Genomic DNA, 16,971 nt, shown 5'->3' on the forward strand with positions numbered 1-16,971 from the left:
TCAGGAGACTGTTATGTCCCAAATACTATTCTGGACTTTGAATGAAAAGTTTTAAAATATAAGACCTGGATCCTGATATAGCATACCATTTGGGCACACTACCGTGTCCCTCTTACCAGTGACTTTGCCCTGCCAGTGTCTGCATTTCTTTGCCTGGGAACTTTTTCCTACCCTATAGAGTGCCATTTTGCCCTCTTGCACAGCATGCCAGAGGGTAAGGGAATTATCCTTCCCTCCACACTCCCAGCAGCTCTCAAAAACAACTGATGGGGGAACTTCTCTGGTGGTGCAGTGGTTAAGAATCCGCCTGCCAATGCAGGGGACAGGGGTTCAAGCCCTGGTCTGGGAAGGTCCCACATACCATGGAGCAACCTAAGCCAGTGCACCACAACTACTGAGCTCGTGCTCTAAAGCCTGCGAGCCACAGCTATTGAAACCCACACGCCTAGAGCCTGTGCTCCGCAAGTGATGCCACCGCAATGAGAAGCCCGCACACTGCAATGAAGAGTAGCCCCCGCTCACCGCAACTAGAGAGAGCCTGCACACAGTAACAATGACCCAACTCAACCAAAAAAAAAACACACACAAACTGATGGGAGTTGGCATATGAACACCCCAGCTCCCTCCCCCTTCAGGTGGGAGGTCTCTGAGGTGTGTGTTTTACTGTGTTCAGGGTTTCCTCTTGGGATTAAGCTCCAGTCACCCTGGTAGCAGCTGGCTCAATGACACACGCTTTGTTAGCCCCACTCCCTACTAGTGTTTCTTTCTCCTTCCAAATAAGTCATTTGCACCTGAATCTTTATCTCAGGATGTGTCTCTGGGGAAAACTAAACCAAAACACCTACCTTCTAGGATTTTGCAGCTGGAAAAATACCTATACATGTGAAATGCATGGGAAGGCAAGGCCAGAATATTGAGACCTTATGAGTAACAGGTCCCCCACAGGACAAGCCTGTTTCTCTTCCAGCAGCCTGACCGATCACATTTAGGGCTTTTTAAAGCTATCTTGGCACATTTTCCAAAACTTCTTATCTTAGAGGCAACATTAAAATGGCTTATTCTTTGTTTTGTTCTATTCAAGTGAGCAGCAATTTGACATTTATATTATCATCAGTTTTCTGGATTCAAAGCACATTGATAATATGGCTCCTTTTGAAAGTCCTCTATAATTTTCCAATCTTGGGTTTATTAAGTGAATTGTAAAAGAAAGACCACTTGTATTAGAATCAGAAGATTTGGGTGTTAATTACAAGATTGCCAGTTTCTAGCTATGTGACCCTGGGCAAGAGCACAGTCTCTCCTCGTTGTTAAATGGAATATGATAAAGCACTGCCTCACATAAAAAACTGTTTTGAAGAGCAAACAAGATAATGTATTCTCGCCTTGTAAGCTATTAAATGCCATACGAAAGATAAGATACTGTTATTGAACTAAATTCATTAGATAGTATAATATAATCATTATAGACCTTTGAACTTATTAAATGGTAAAATGAGACACTGTACCTGTTGGCCCTCTAGATTTGAGGGTCCAAAATCCTGTTGCACACAGAGTTACACTACTGCATCTGTTCCATGGAGCATGGAAATGTAGCCTGTCAGAAAGCAATACATAAAGTTCAGACTTTGCCTTCCAGACACAGACAGCGGGATTTAATTGATCAGGCAGTGGGAGGATTAATGCTTAGCCTAGGAGATGTTGAACATTTTTCTTTCAAGTGAAACTACAAGCCTGAGCAGAGTCACAGTGGGAGAAAGAACATAGCTTTACAAGCTGTACAGGACCCATGAACATGTTCAAGCCAGAAGCTTCCCTCAAAAGGGGGAAAAAAAACCCCTCTGAATTAAAGTTCATTATATAAACTGCTTCAGAAACTGCCGTCAACTTCATGGACCTTAGCTCAGTTCTTAGTTCTTGTGAGCTTTTCAAAGTCTGATCACCTTTCTGAAACTTTTTGCTTCAAATAAGCACAGTTCTTTTATCTTCCAACAAATTCAAATTTTAACTTGGAAATAAAGGTTTATTTTCTCACAGATCTCTGGGATCTCATGCAAGAAACAGTAGTGTTTTACTTTTAAACTTTTTTCTGTTTTATGCTTACTAATGATTAGAAAGTCCCTTTGAGACTCAATGTTTTGGACTGTCCTTTCAAGTTACCTTTAAAGAATTTTGGGTAACTGCTACTGGATGCATGGTTAGGTTTGCCATTATTGTTTATTTCATGATTTTAACCTAAAAACAAATGGGCCTGGAATAAGAGCTCCTGATTTTATCTATTCAAGATGTATAAAATGTTTATAGATGCAGTGGTAAGTTGAAAGCATCCACATTTGCCATTCACATATTGTCTGTGATACAAACATAAGTGTAAGCTTTATGCAAACCTATTTTATTTTTGTCAGTATCTGTCATAATGCATCATGATATATTTTTTAGGGAATTTAAATTCCATCAGTTCTAAACTAAGTACTTTATTATATTCTCTTTTATTAGAACTAATGATTGCCATTTCCACAGTACACAGTAATTCCAAATTTGAAACCATAATGAAATTTTATTTTGAGACAGGGTAAGAGCATAGGCTTGAGAGTTAAATGAGTGATCAACTCCCAGCTACATCTCTCTCTAGTTGAGTCGTAATAGTCAAGTTATTCAAGCTCCTAAGCCTAATAGTACAGTCCATATTAGAGGTGTTGAGAGAAGTAAATAAGGTACTTGCTTAGCTCAGTGCCATGCACATTGGAAAGAATCTAGTGAATGTTACCTACTGTTGTTAGCGTCATTCATTGATCTGGGTACATGGGCAGAAAACTGGCAGCAGGGAGTGAGATGGGCAAATGCTTAGGCCCAATTCATCTGATGAATAATTTATGCCAGATAATTACGCTAAAAGGTTTTGTGAAAATCTGGGTCTTTTGAAAATCTTTGAAAGTCTGGCATTTGCCTTCTGGCTACATGGTTAACCTCTAACCCTGATCACTTATCATTTAGATTCTTATTAATACATGTATTAAAGTAAACACTTTTAAAGAAACGCAATCTAATAAAAGGACAGGCAAAAGATATCCTTATATATTAAATGGCCAATTAATATATAAGGAGGCACACAACTTCATTCATCAACAGTGAAATGAAAATTAAAACCATAATGAGATCTTACTATCTACCTATTAGACTAGCAAATGTTCAGAAGTCTGACTAAACTAAGCATTTAGAACTTTTGGTGAAGAACCTTAGTAGACTGCTAAAAGTATACATTGATAAAACCACATTGGAAAACATTTTGTAGTATCTAGAAAAGAAGAAACTATTCATACCCCATAACCCTGCAATTTCACTCAGGGGTAATTAATTACCCTAGAAAAACTCATGCTATGAACCCACATACATCTGGACATTGTTTATATCAGCATCATTCTTAAAGCCCTAAACTGGAGATATTCCAAATGTCCGTCTTCAGTTAGATGGATATTTTAACTGTGGTACAAGCATGCCATGGAATATTATGTAGTTGGCAGAATGAACAAAATGTAGCTCCATGCAGCATAAATGGCTCTTGTAAATAAGGTTTTAAAACAAGCAAAATGAAAGGTGGTAATACTACAACTGCAAGCAAAGAAGTAGTTACCATGAAAGTGAAGACTGTGATTATCTTTCAAGGGAGAGAAAGGGATGTGATCAAGAAGGGACACTTGGAGTTGCTTCTGAGGATATGGCATTATATTTCTCCAGCACAATGGTAGTAGCATGAGTGTTTGCTTTAAAATTACTCGTAATACCAAGTAGTTTGACTTATGCACTTTGTCTGGAATTTATGTTTCATTTTTATTTAACTTAAAATTAAATGCTATCCAAAGGTTTTTGCTTTTGCAAGCTCTCAAGATACTGCTTCCATTGGGATAACCCCAAATTTCCTCCATAAGAAATTATCTTCTGAAGTGTGGGCTGTGCCTGGGGTGACATTCATAAGTACTCATCTCTGAATTAGCCGAAGTATGGATGGGCCCCGTTTCATTCTCATGTTTATTTGCATTTTGCCTTGCTAACTCCTATGTGTCAGCCCATTTGGAATTTTTCCAATTGGTCTAATGGGGGTTAGGACAAATTATTGTCCCTGGAAGGATGTGACAAATGTTAACCAGAGAACAAGCCCATAGACTCTCCACAGCACTCATCCCTTGCTGCTATTATTCATAAGCACGTACATCTGGGCTACAAAATGCTACAGATAGACTTGGTTCATCTTCCTGGAAAATCATTTAAAACTTCATTTTGCATTTAAAAATATAAATAAATTATGGGGTATAATGAAAGTTCTTATAATTTCTTTAATCACCCATATTCCCATCATTTACAAAGGCTCTAACATTTTGATGAATTTCCATCCAGGGAAATATTGTTCTTAGTTTCTTTTGAAGTGTCTTGTGTACCTACAGGTCAACACAAATATAGATTGTTTCCCTTTTTGTAACACAAAATGTAGCTTATTATGCACATTGTTCTGTTTTTTATTTAACTTAATACGTCTTAGAGATCTTTTCATATCAGTTCATGAAAAGCTTCTCTATTCTTTTTTTCAGCTACACAGTACTCCATGTTATAAATGTACAATATTATTTAACCAGTCACTTTTAGTGGACTTGGGATTGTCTCCAGCCTTTTGCTATTGGATTGCTGTCATGAATAACCTTTACATTTATAATGTAAGGCTATGTGGAGCATAAAAATCCCCAAAATGGAATTGCTGGGTCAAATTTTTATATTGGCCTTCCATACTAATTTACATTCCCACCAGAAATGTGTGAAAGTCTCTGTTTCTCCACAGCCTCGTCAACAGACTGTATTGTCAAGATTTTAGATTTTTACCCACTAAAGTTAAAAATGCATTTCTCTTATTGGAACGGGGTTGAATTTTTTTCATAGTTTGAATCATTTGTATTTACATTTTATAATCCGCCATTTACCATATCATAAAGAATTTCTTATGTCATTATACATGCTTGTACAATTTGATGTGAACATATATGTGTGTATGCATATGTAAATAATAGTTTTTTTAACTAATCTCCTTCTTTGAAAATTGATTAGTGATTTCCCTTAGCTGACTAGTAAGATAAAACAGCAAACTTCATAAGCAGGCTGCTTCTAGCTACATCCCTAGATCCCTGCAGGGACAGGTTCAATTTCTTCTGTCATCCACTGTTTATGTCTACAATCTGCAGTTATGGAATGTTATTCTAAAATTATTCATGAAACTGGAGACTTGAGTTCATTATTAATATAGTATTGTCATAGTTTGTGATTGAGTCCTGCCATAATTTTAGCAACTTGGCAGCTGTGACTGCTCTTGTGAAACTGTGACACTACCTAGGAAGTCCTGTAATGGTAGAGTGATTGACTGGTGAGGAAGAAAAATTTCACGGGTAACCAAAAGTAACTCTTCCCGATGGAGAAAAAAAGCACAGTAAAAGAAAAATTAAAGTATAAAGAAGAAATATTTGGCTTTGAAAAATGCAAATTCAGTAGCTTTCAAAATTATTTGGATCCAAGCCCACTCTTGAGGATGCTATCCAGGGTGTCAAGTTGCTGTGGCCCTGGAAGGTTATGGGGTAATACCCCTGAGGACAAGGAAGATGAATGAGTCAATATTTCTTTATCAGAGGGCTCACCAATATGGCCAAGAAAAAGTCTATAATAAGGATGAAAAATGAGAAATACATCCCAAAGAATGAGATTTAGGCAGCCTGGGGAATTTCAGCTTCCCTGAATCATTTATTAATATTGGTCATATGTCATTTTCTGTTAATTAAACTTCTTTGTACATAACTTTGTGGTAAAGTTTTAGCATGAAGTAAGATGTGCTTATCTGAATTACAAATATTACCAATAGTCCTGGGAAAGGAAACTATGTCAGAAAACAGCATCACTCATGACTATAATTACCTGGAGATTTTGTGAAAGTGTACATGAACGTGGATATATTAACTCTAATATAATTCTTTTATTTTTTTATAAATTTATTCATTTTATTTATTTTTGGCTGCATTGGGTCTTCGTTGCTGCCCTCGGGCTTTCTCTAGTTGTGGCGACTGGGGGCTACTCTTCGCTGCAGTGCACGGGCTTCTCATTGTGGTAGCTTCTCTTCTTGCAGAGCATGGGCTCTAGGTGCATGGGCTTCAGTAATTTTGGCATGCAGGCTCAGTAGTTGTGGCACATGGGCTTAGTTGCTCTGTGGCATGTGGGATCTTCCAAGACTAGGGCTCCAAGCCCTAGTCCCCTGCATTGGCAGGCAGATTCTTTTTTTTTTTAAACATCTTTATTGGAGTATAATTGCTTTACAATGTTGTGTTAGTTTCTGCTGTATAGCTAAGTGAATCAGCTATACATATACATATATCCCCATATCCTTTCCCTCTTGCTTCTCCCTCCCATCTTCCCTATCCCACCCCTATAGGTGGTCACAAAGCACTGAGCTGATCTCCCTGTGCTATGCAGCTGCTTCCCACTAGTTATCTATTTTACATTTCATAGTGTATATATGTCACTGCCACTCTCTCACTTCGTCCCAGCTTACCCTTCCCCCTCCTTGTGTCCTGAAGTCCATTCTCTACATCTGGCAGGTGGATTTTTAACCACTGCACCACCAGGGAGGTCCTCTAATATAATTCTTTATTAGTACCAATTGTAACAGAAGACTGTCTTTATTTATAGCATTTTGTCTTTTGTATGTCATATCCCGTCATCTTAGCTGAAATATTTACATTTATACATATCCTTTAGTTTCATTAATAATAATGAAAATTAAAAATCAACTAATTGGTGGAGAATAAGAAGGAAAAAAGAATATTAGAAAAAGTACCTGTAGTTTACTTCCCCAATTTTCCACATTCTTGATTATTTCACAAATAAAAAACAAGTGTGGATCCTTTACCAAGCTGCTCCAGGCCTTGCCAAAAGGGTGTCAGCATATTAGTGGTTCCAGGACTGTTTATGCTAGCTTGTATGATTAACCTCCTCCCTGACACCCACGACATTTATATAGCCCAGCACTCCTAGTATTGTCACTGCTGTTGATGGAAAGCAGTTAAACTGATAATGAAAAGTGCATTGATATTTCAGGGGAAAATGGTTGCACAAAAGCAAGTCTTTAACCCTGACACTCAGACAAAACATTTACAGTAAATAAAATTTTAAAAAAAGAAGGAGAAGGAGAAGAAGCCTACATTAATGCAGAAACTAGGAAGGTTGCCATAAAAATGCCATAAATTTCACTACCTTTCTGGTAGATATTGCACAGATAGAGACAAAGAGGAGGCAGTAGCCACCATGGGAAGTCATGTGCAATACATATGGCAACGCCTAATTTGGAGGTGAAAGTGTAAGCTTGAAAAAGATGGGACTACCAAATTTGGGATTCCTTTGTGCTGTCATGTTAAATTTCCAGAGATAGCTGACCTTACTGAAAGAGAAAACACAACCAGGCCTGAAAGTGTAATTGAACGTAAGATTAAATGGACAATTTTCTACAAAACTGTAAATCACATTAATGCAGCTTGAGAGGCGAAGAATGAAAATACTGTTCAAGAGTTACAATTATAAAAGGCAATGGAATCAAAATTTGTGCAGAAAATTTCTTTCAAATACCTTATAAACTCTTAATGAGTTCAGAACCATATGGAGAACTTGCTAATTTATTATATGCATTTGGTATGACCTAAATGTAAAAAGTTGACAAACTAAGCTCCAAAAACAAACATTTAGGCCAATTCCATTTCCAACTATAGATAAGAGATCCACACAAAAGAATTCAAAATTATATTAAAATAACAATGTTTTATTTTTTGAGCATGACTTCTTCCAACAATAATGTTAGTAAGTTATCAGTAAATTGTTATTTTATTTTATCAAATGAATTGGTCAAAGGGAAGTATATATTTGTCTCAATAAATGTCAAAAATAAAATTTTTAAAAGGTAATATGTATTAAAGAAAAAAAATAGTTTATATCAATAATAATCCTTGAGAAAATAAAGTGAATAACACATCTTCTTTACAACAGAAACAAACAAAGAAAACCCCAGAAAATTAAGAAATAGGCATTATATGAAGAAAAACAAAAAAATCATGCTATTTTAGACTTTACTGAATGGCATAACAGAATACTTGAGAAACATTTCACATGATCCAAAACCTGGAAATTATCTAAGCGTATATAGGAAACAGTCTCCCTTCTATATACATTTTTTTTTGTACACCAATGTTCATAGCAGCATTATTCACAATAGCCAAAAAGGTGGAAACACCCTTCTGTCTTTATGTAATTCCATGAAGATATCAGTTCTTCTCAAACTATTCCAACAAGTATGTTTAGGTGGCTGATAAAGCAAATCATCTGAAAGAATAAATGGATAAAAATAGTTCAAGAAAATGTTGAAAAAGAAGAATTAATTTTGATATCAGCAAAATAACAAATAAGAAATATAAGAAGTGGCTTGTTCTTTCAGATATGAAAATACTCAATACTGAGGATAGAATTGGTCAATAAAAAACAGAATAGAAATCACACACACAGACACACACACACACATACATACACACACACAGAAACCCAAGAATATAAAATTTTATATATAGTATATGCTACAGATAACATGTGAATTCTGAAACGATTTTTCCATAATTTTTTTGGAAACGTGAGAACCCCAAATTCTGTAGGATTTTGTAACTTGAATGAATTTATAAGTAACCATTATGGGTAACCACATAACTCACAGCTACCAACAACTTAGAGAGTCAAAATTACATTAGTGTACTGAAGCCTCTAAGAGGCTTTCCATTTTTAAATTTTTTATTTACTTTTTTAATATAATATATTCATGTGGTTTAAAAACCAGTAAGTTTCAAAAGTAATCAGAAAAAAGATTTCTCCCTCTAACCACTGTTCTTAGTTTCTTTTGAATTTTTAAATTTTAATTAATTTATTTTTTATACAGCAGGTTCTTATTAGTTATACATTTTATACATATTAATGTATATATGTCAATCCCAATCTCCCAATTCATCACAGCACAACGCCTACCCCGCCACTTTCCCCCCTTGGTGTCCATATGTTTGTTCTCTACATCTGTGTCTCTATTTCTGCCCTGCAAACTGGTTCATCTGTACCATTTTTCTAGGTTCCACATATATGCGTTAATATTTGATATTTGTTTTTCTCTTTCTGACTTACTTCACTCTATATGACAGTCTCTAGATCCATCCACATTTCTACAAATGACCCAATTTCATTCCTTTTTATGGCTGAGTAATATTCCATTGTATATATGTACCACATCTTATTTATCCATTCCTCTGTCAATGGGCATTTAGGTTGTTCTATGACCTGGCTATTGTAAACAGTGCTGCAATGAACATAGGGAGGCATGTGTCTTTTTGAATTATGGTTTTCTCAGTGTATATGCCCAGTAGTGGGATTGCTGGGTCATATGGTAATTCTATTTTTAGTTTTTAAAGGAACCTCCATACTGTTCTCCATAGTGGCTGTATCATTTTACATTCCCACCAACAGTGCAAGAGGGTTCCCTTTTCCCCACACCCTCTCCAGCATTTCTTGTTTTTAGATTTTCTGATGATGTCCATTCTAACTGGTGTGAGGTGATACATCATTGTAATTTTGATTTGCATTTCTCTAATAATTAGTGATGTTGAGCAGCTTTTCATGTGCTTCTTGGCCATCTGTATGTCTTCTTTGGAGAAATGTCTATTTAGGTCTTCTGCCCATTTCTTGATTGGGTTATTTGTTTTTTTTTAATATTGAGCTGCATGAGCTGTTTATATATTTTGGAGATTAATCCTGTGTCCATTGATTCATTTTCAAATATTTTCTCCCATTCTGAGGGTTGTCTTTTCATCTTGTTTGTAGTTTCCTTTTCTGTGCAAAAGCTTTTAAGTTTCATTAGGTCCCATGTGTTTATTTTGGTTTTCATTTCCATTAGTCTAGGAGGTGGATCAAAAAGGATCTTGCTGTGATTTATGTCAAAGAGTATTCTGCCTATGTTTTCCTCTAAGAGTTTTACAGTGTCTGGTCTTACACTTAGGTCTCTAATCCATTTTGAGTTTAATTTTGTGTATGGTGTTAGGGAGGGTTCTAATTTCATTCTTTTACATGTAGCTGTCCAGTTTTCCCAGCACCACTTATTGTAGAGATTGTCTTTTCTCCATTGTATATCTTTGTCTCCTTTCTCATAGTTTAGTTGACCATATGTGCGTGGGTTTATCTCTGGGCTTTCTATCCTATTTCATTGATCTATGCTTCTCTTTTTGTGCCAGTACCATATTGTCTTGATTACTGTAGCTTTGTAGTATAGTCTGAAGTCAGGGAGTCTGATTCCTCCAGCTCCGTTTGTTTCCCTGAAGACTGCTTTGGCTATTCGGGGTCTTTTGTGTCTCCATACAAATTTTAAGATTTTTTTGTTCTAGTTCTTTAAAAAAAATGCCATTGGTAATTTGATAGGGATTGTATTGAATCTGTAGATTGCTTTGGGTAGTATAGTCATTTTCACAATATTGATTCTTCCAATCCAAGAACATGGTATATCTCTCCATCTGTTTTGTTCTCAGTTTCTTGTGAGCTTTCCAAAATTCCTCTCTGCTTATCAAAAAGGGTTTGACTACATATTCTAATTGTCTCCTTTCTTAACACAAAGTGTCATATATGACATACCATATTCTTGTTTCTTCCACTTACAGTTTAACTCAGATATTCTTTCCCCTTAGTATTAAGCAAATAGTCTCATTTTTTTCTTTACAGCTGCATAGTATTACTTTGTATAGAAAAATCATAACTTATTTATCTGGCATGATATTGATTTATATTTGGATTGCTCCTAGTGCTTTGCTATTTCAAATAATATTGTAATGAATAGGCTCCACTCTGATAATTTTTCAGCAAAGAAACCTGATGGTTTTGGTTAAACCTTGTGTTTCCCAAATTTACTTGATCATAGAATCCTTCTTTTGACTAACCCTGGTAACATCCCACAGAAATAGTGTCCATAATATATATTCTGGTGAAACTCTGCACTAATCAAAAAAATGTGTTTCTTTCTGACATCTTAAAATGAATATAAATTCCAAATATATTGGAAAGGAGTGAAAACTTTCAAAAAATAACACTCAAGACAAAACTAAAATGAAGAGATGGTTGGTTTGAGTATAAACATAGATATAGATACAGGTATAGATATATTTGTTAAATACTGTATGCCAGGAAACTCCATGAGAGAGTTTGGCAAATGACAAAGTGAGGGAAAAACCCACAATGTATGAGACAAACCATTGACATAATTAACATAGAGGAGACCTGAGCACCTGTGGTTGGAGCACCAAGTCCAAACCACTGGACTAACAGAGATCTTCAGGTACCAGGAATATTAGTCAGTGTGAGCTCTCCCAGAGGCCCTCATCTCGGCGACAAGACCTGCCTCCAACTAACTGCCTGCAAACTCCACTGGTGGATGCCTCAGGCCAAACAATCAGCAAGACAGGAACACAGCTGCACCCATCAAAAAAATGAGATGACCAAAAAATATGTTACAGATGAAGGATTAAGGTAAAAACCTACAAGAGCAAATAAATGAAGAGGAAATAGGCAACATAACTGAAAAAGTATTCAGAGCAACAATAGTAAAGATGATCCAAGTAGTAATAGAAATGGAGGCATGGATTGAGAAAATAAAAGAAATGTTTAACAAGGACATACAAGACCTAAAGAACAAAAAAACAGTGATGAACAACACAATTACTGAAATGAAAAATACACTAGAAGGAATCAATAGCAGAATAACTGAGGCAGAAGAACAGATAAGTGAACTGGAGGATAGAATGGTGAAAATAACTGCCATGGAATGGAATAAAGAAAAAAGACTGAAAAGAAATGAGGACACCCTCAGAGACCTCTGGGACAAATTAAATTCACCAAAATTTGAATTATAGGGGTCCCAGAAGAGGAAGATAAAAAGATAGGGTCTGAGAAAATATTTGAAGAGATTATAGTCAAAAACTTCCCTGACATGGGAAAGGAAATAGCCATACAGGTCCAGGAAACACAGAGTCCCATACAGCATAAACCCAAGAAGAAACACACTAAGACACATATTAATCAAACTAAAAAACATAAATTCAAGGAAAAATGTTAAAAGCATCAAGGGAAAAGCAACAAATAATGTAAAAGAGAATTCCTATAAGGTTATCAGCTGGTTTTTAAGCAGAAACTCTGTAGGATAGAAGGGAGTGCCAGGATATATTTAAAGTGATGAAAGGGAAAATCCTACAACCAAGATTACTCTACCCAGCAAGGATCTCACTCAGATTCAACAGAGAAATGAAAAGCTTTACAGACAAGCAAAAGCTAAGGGAATTCAGCACCACCAAACCAAATTTCCAACAAATGCTAAAGGAGCTTCTCTAAGTGGCTTCTCTTCTCTAAGCTTCTCTTCTCAAGAGAAGAAAGAGACCCACATAAACAAACACAAAACAATTAAGAAAATAGCAATAGGAACATACATATCAATAATTACCTTGAATGTAAATAGATTAAGTGCTCCAACCAAAAGACACAGATTGGCTGAATGGATACAAAAACAAGATCCGTATATAAGCTCTCTACAACAGACCCATTTCAGTCCTAGGGACACATACAGACAGCAAGCGAGGGGATGGGAAAAGATATTCCATGCAAATGGAAATCAAAAGAAAGATGGAGTAGCAATATTCATATCAGAAAAAATAGACTTTAAAATAAAGACTGTTGCAAGAGACAAGAAATGACACTACATAATGATCAAGGGATCAATCAAAAAAGAAGATATAACAATTGTAAATATACATGCACCCAACATAGGAGCACCTCAATATATAAGACAAATGCTAATAGTCATGAAAGGGGAAATCGACAGTAACACAATAATAGTGGCGGACTTTAACACCCCACTTACATCAATAGACAGATCATCCAGAGAGAAAATAAACAAAGAAACACAAGCTTTAAATGACACAATAGACCACATAGATTTAATTGATATTTATAGAACATTCCACCCGAAAGTGGCAGAATACACTTTCTTCTCAAGTGCACATGGAACATTCTCCAGGATATATCACATCTTGGGTCACAAATCAAGACTTGGTAGATTTAAAACAATTGAAATCATATCAAGAATCTTTTCTGACCACAACACTATGAGATTAGAAATCAATTACATGGAAAAAAACTGTAAAAAACACAAACAAATGGAGGCTAAACATTATGCTACTAAATAACTAAGAGATCACAGAAGAAATCAAAAAGTACATAGAAACAAATGACAATGAGAACATGAAAACCCAAAACCTATGGGACACAGCAAAAGCAGTTCTAAGAGGGAAGTTTATAGCAATTCAATTTCACCTCAAGAAACCAGAAAAGTCTCAAATAAAAAATCTAACCTTACACCTAAAGCAACTAGAGAAAGAAGAATGAAAACCCCAAAGTTAATAAAAGGAAAGAAATCATAAAGAGCAGAGTAGAAATACATGAAATAGAAATGAAGAAAACAATAGTAAAGATCAATAAAACTAAAAGTTGATTCCTTGAGAACATAAAAAAAATTGATAAACCTTTAACCAGACTCATCAAGAAAAAAGGATAGAATTCAAATCAATAAAATTAGAAATGAAATGGAGAAATTATAACTGACAATGCAGGAATACAAAGGATCATAAGAGACTACACAAGCAACACTATGCCAATAGAATGGACAACGTGGAAGAAATGGAAAAATTCTTAGAAATGTACAACCTTCCAAAAATGAACCAAGAAGAATTAGAAGACATGAACATACCAATCACAAGTAATGAAATTGAAACTGTAATTAAAATCTTCCAGTAGGGCTTCCCTGGTGGTGCAGTGGTTAAGAATCTGCCTGCCAATGCAGGGGGCACAGGTTCAAGCCCTGGTCTGGGAAGATCCCACATGCCGCGGAGCAACTAAGCACATGTGGCACAACTGTGGGGGCTGTGCTCTAGGGCTCGTGAGCCACAAGCAGTGAGCCTGCATGCTGCAACTACTGAAGCCCATACACCCAGAGCCCATGCTCAACAGCAAAGAGAAGCCACCACAATGAGAAGCCCGTGCACTGTAGCCAAGATTAACCCCCACTCACCACAATTGGAGAAAGCCCATGCACAGCAAAAAAAAAACCCCAATGCAGCCAAAAATAAATAAAATAAATTTAAAAAATTTTTTTCAGTAAACAAAAGTCCAGGACCAGAGGGCTTCACAGGCGAATTCTATGACCAATATCACTGAAGAATATAGATGCAAAAATCCTCAAAAAAATAACAGCAAACAGAATCCAGCAACACATTAAAAGGAGCATACACCATGATAAAATTGGATTTATCCCAGGGATGCAAGGATTCTTCAATACACACAAATTAATCAGTGTGATACACCATATTAACAAATTAAGAATAAAAAGCATATGATCATCTCAATAGATGCAAAAAAAAAAAAAGCTTTTGACAAAATTCAACACCCATTTATGATAAAAACTCTCCAGAAAGTGGGCATAGAGGTAATCTACCTCAACATAAAAAAGGCCATATATGACAAACCCACAGCAAACATCATTCATAATGTTGATAAACTGAAAGCTTTCCTCCAAGATGAGGAAAAAGACAAGGATGTCCACTCTCTCCACTTTTATTTAACATAGTTTTGGAAGTCCTAGCCATGGCAATCAGAGAAAAAAAAAAAAAGAAATAAAAGGAAAACAAATTGGAAAAGAAGAAGTAAAACAGTCACTGTTCACAGATGACATAATACTATATAGAGAGAGAAAATCCTAAAGATGCTACCAGAAAACTACTAGTGCTAATCAATGAATTTAGTAAAGTTGCAGGATATAAAGTTAATGCACAGAAATCTCTTGCATTCCTATACTCTAATGATGAAAGATCAGAAAGAGAAATTAAGGAAACACTCCCAATTACCATTGCAACAAAAAGAATAAAATACCTAGGAATAAACCTACCTAAGGAGAAAAAAGACCTGTACTCACAAAACTATAAAACACTGATGATAGAAATCAAAGATAATGCAAACAGATGGAGAGATATACCATGTATTGGAAAAATCAATATTGTCAACATGGCTGTACTACCCCAAGTAATCCACAGATTCAATGCAATCCCTACAAATTACCAACGGCATTTTTCAAAGAATTAGAACAAAAAAAAAATTTACAATTTGCATGGAAACAGAAAAGCTGTAAATAGCCAAAAAAATCTGGAGAGAGTAAAACAGAGCTAGAGGAATCAGAATCCCTGACTTCAGACTATACTACAAAGCTACAGTAATCAAGACAGTATTGTACTGGCACAAAAACAGAAATATAGATCAATAGTACAGGATACAAAGCCCAGAGATAAACCCACACATATATGTCACCCAATCTATGACAAAGGAGGAAATGATATGCAATGGAGAAAAGACAATCTCTAGGTCCATCCATGTTGATGCAAAAGGCATTATTTAGTTCTTTTTTATGGCTGAGTAATATTCCATTGTATATATGTACCACATCTTCTTTGTCCATTCCTCTGTTGGACATTAAGGTTGCTCCCAAGTTCTGGCTATTGTAAATAATACTGCAATGAACATTGGGGTGCACATATCTTTTTGAATTATGGTTTTCTCTGGGTATCTGCCTAGGTGTAGGACTACTGGGTCATATGGTAGTTCTATTTTTAAATTTTTAAGGAACCTCCATACTGTTCTCCATAGTGGCTGAACCAATTTACATTCCCACCAACAGTGAGGAGGATTCCCTTTTCTCCACACCCTCTCCAGCATTTATTGTTTGTAGATTTCTTGATGATAGCCATTCTCACCAGTGTGAGGTGATACCTCATTGTAGTTTTGATTTACATTTCTCTAATAATTAGCAATGTTGAGGATCTTTTCATGTTCTTTTCAGGCACCTGTATGTCTTCTTTGGAGAAATGTCTATTTAGATCTTCCCCCCATTTTTTGTTTGGGTGTTTTGTTTTTTTGATATTGAGCTACATGAACTCTTTGTATATTTTTGAGATAAAGTCCTTGTCAGCTGCTTCATTTGCAAATATTTTCTGCCATTCTGAGGGTCATCTTTTCGTTTTGTTTGTGATTTCCTCTGCTGTGTAAAAGTTTTAAGTTTTATTAGGTCCCATTTGCTTATTATTTTTTTTAATTTTTGTTACACTAGGAGGTGAATCAAAAAATATCTTCCTGCAATTTATGTCAAAGAGTGTTCTGCCTATGTTTTCCTCAAATAGTTTTATAGTGTCTGGTCTTACGTTTAGGTCTTTCACCCATTTTGAGGTTTTTTGTTTTTTTTTTTTAACATCTTCATTAGAGTATAATTGCTTTACAATGGTGTGTCAGTTTCTGCTTTATAACAAAGTGAATCAGTTATACATATACATATGTCCCCATATATCTTCCCCCCTGCATCTCCCTCCCTCCCACCCCCCCAATCCCACCCCTCCAGGTGGTCACAATACACCAAGCTGATCTCCTGTGCTATGCAGCTTCTTCCCACCAACTATCTACTTTACGTTTGGTAGTGTATATATGTCCATGCCATGCTCTCACTTTGTCCCAGCTTACCCTTCCCCTACCCCATATCCTCAAGTCCATTCTCTAGTAGATCTGCATCTTTATTCCAGTCTTGCCCCTAGGTTCTTCTGACCATTTTCTATTTTCTTCTTTTTTTTTTTAGATTCCATATATATGTGTTAGCATATGGTATTTGTTTTTCTCTTTCTGACTTACTTCACTCTGTTTGACAGTCTCTAGGTCCATCCACCTCACTACAAATAATTCAGATTCATTCCTTTTCATGGTTTAGTAATATTCCATTGTATATATGTGCCACATCTTCTTTATCAA

General features: G+C 35.9%; 1 protein-coding gene across 1 annotated transcript in view; it reads left to right on the forward strand.

Annotated features, from left to right (window-relative positions):
• The window catches only part of TACR1 (tachykinin receptor 1), a 94,014-nt gene that overhangs the window by 22,562 nt on the left and 54,481 nt on the right, over positions 1-16,971 (forward strand). The window lies entirely within an intron of this gene.

This window comes from Tursiops truncatus, chromosome 14 (genome assembly GCF_011762595.2).
Source record: "Tursiops truncatus isolate mTurTru1 chromosome 14, mTurTru1.mat.Y, whole genome shotgun sequence".
Lineage (NCBI taxonomy): Eukaryota > Metazoa > Chordata > Mammalia > Artiodactyla > Delphinidae > Tursiops > Tursiops truncatus.